This window comes from Pituophis catenifer, unplaced genomic scaffold (genome assembly GCF_029215685.1).
Source record: "Pituophis catenifer annectens isolate HBS135680 unplaced genomic scaffold, rPitCat1.0.hap2 SCAF_141, whole genome shotgun sequence".
NCBI lineage: Eukaryota > Metazoa > Chordata > Lepidosauria > Squamata > Colubridae > Pituophis > Pituophis catenifer.
The window spans coordinates 40,001-42,500 of NW_027257021.1; positions in this window are offsets into that span (position 1 = coordinate 40,001).

Here is a 2,500-nt window from a genome sequence, read left to right on the forward strand (position 1 = left end):
CCCCGCCACGATGGATGCACGGGATCCCGGCTCCGGCGCCGCGGGCCTCGGTCGGGGACCTCCGCCTTCGCCTCGGTGCCCACGCCGGACCCCGGGGGTGTCCGCGCCGGGCAGTCTTCCCGGTCTACCGGGGCCCCGGCCGGATCAGCCTTTCTGTTTCCCCCGCCACGATGGATGCACGGGATCCCGGCTCCGGGTCCGCGGGCCTCGGTCGGGGACCTCCGCCGTCGCCTCGGTGCCCACGCCGGACCCCGGGGGTGCCCGAGACGGGGAGAGGGCCGGGTCTACCGGGACGGCCTCGGGCGGGTCCGGCTTACCGGGGCCCCGGCCGGATCAGCCTTTCTGTTTCCCCCGCCACGATGGATGCACGGGATCCCGGCTCCGGGTCCGCGGGCCTCGGTCGGGGACCTCCGCCGTCGCCTCGGCGCCCCCGCCGGACCCCGGGGGTGCCCGCGACGGGCAGTCGTCCCGGTCTACCGGGGCCCCGGCCGGATCAGCCTTTCTGTTTCCCCCGCCACGATGGATGCACGGGATCCCGGCTCCGGCGCCGCGGACCTCGGTCGGGGACCTCCGCCGTCGCCTCGGTGCCCCCGCCGGACCCCGGGGGTGTCCGCGCCGGGCAGTCTTCCCGGTCTACCGGGGCCCCGGCCGGATCAGCCTTTCTGTTTCCCCCGCCACGATGGATGCACGGGATCCCGGCTCCGGGTCCGCGGGCCTCGGTCGGGGACCTCCGCCGTCGCCTCGGCGCCCCCGCCGGACCCCGGGGGTGCCCGCGACGGGCAGTCGTCCCGGTCTACCGGGGCCCCGGCCGGATCAGCCTTTCTGTTTCCCCCGCCACGATGGATGCACGGGATCCCGGCTCCGGCGCCGCGGGCCTCGGTCGGGGACCTCCGCCTTCGCCTCGGTGCCCACGCCGGACCCCGGGGGTGTCCGCGCCGGGCAGTCTTCCCGGTCTACCGGGGCCCCGGCCGGATCAGCCTTTCTGTTTCCCCCGCCACGATGGATGCACGGGATCCCGGCTCCGGGTCCGCGGGCCTCGGTCGGGGACCTCCGCCGTCGCCTCGGTGCCCCCGCCGGACCCCGGGGGTGCCCGCGACGGGCAGTCGTCCCGGTCTACCGGGGCCCCGGCCGGATCAGCCTTTCTGTTTCCCCCGCCACGATGGATGCACGGGATCCCGGCTCCGGGTCCGCGGGCCTCGGTCGGGGACCTCCGCCGTCGCCTCGGTGCCCCCGCCGGACCCCGGGGGTGCCCGCGACGGGCAGTCGTCCCGGTCTACCGGGGCCCCGGCCGGATCAGCCTTTCTGTTTCCCCCGCCACGATGGATGCACGGGATCCCGGCTCCGGCGCCGCGGGCCTCGGTCGGGGACCTCCGCCTTCGCCTCGGTGCCCACGCCGGACCCCGGGGGTGTCCGCGCCGGGCAGTCTTCCCGGTCTACCGGGGCCCCGGCCGGATCAGCCTTTCTGTTTCCCCCGCCACGATGGATGCACGGGATCCCGGCTCCGGCGCCGCGGGCCTCGGTCGGGGACCTCCGCCGTCCCCTCGGTGCCCACGCCGGCCCCCGGGGGTGTCCGCGCCGGGCAGTCGTCCCGGTCTACCGGGACGGCCTTGGGCGGGTCCGGTTTACCCGGGCCTCGGCCGGCCTAGAGTGTTTCTGTTTCCCCGCCTTGATGGATGTACGGGATCCCGGCGCGGGGGCCCCGGGCCTCGGTCGGGGACCTCCGCCGTCGCCTCGGTGCCCGCGCCGGGGCCCTGGGGTGTCCGTGACGGGCAGCCGTCCCGGTCTACCGGGACGCTCGGGCGGGACCGGTTTACCCGGGCCTCGGCCGGACCGGAGTGTTTCCGTTTTCTGCTTCCCTGCCAGGATGGCTGCGAGGGGTTGATTGAAAGAGCTGGTTTGACGTGAAAAGCTTGACTTCAAGTGAAAAGTTTGTTACAATTTCTGCCATCTTCCTTCCTCCAAAGTTTTGGGTGTAGTTTTCCCAGAGGAACCTCTCGTAGGCCTTTCATTTCTCATCTTAACTTCCCTCATTTATTCCATATTTTCCTTCCTCTTGCCGAATGGCCGAATCCAGTCCATTTCTAGTCAAGGAAATTATTCTTATTTCTTGCTGACCTATTTGCTTTGTGGAGCAAGTCGTTCTTAGGTCCCTTTGTTCTTTCTTCAACTTCTTCTGCTCCTTCTCTCGACGCTTTCTCGTCTTGTTCTCTTACTTGGCTCTCTTTTGGCTGTTCTTTCTTCTCCTCCCGTCGTCCGTCCCCACTTTCATCTCTCCATCTTTCCTGTTCTTGGTCATCTCTACGTTGTTTATCAAATAATTCCGCTTTCTCTCTTGAATCTACTCGATATCTTTGCTCTCGCCAGCTCGCCGATATTTCAGCTCGCCGATATTTTGTGCTTTCCCGTCGTGTTTCCCATCCATTGCGATCTCTCTGCTCTCCCTGTCTTCTCGGTAAATCGGAGATGAATTTCTCTGGGCGGGTGGTTTCTCATCGCGTGT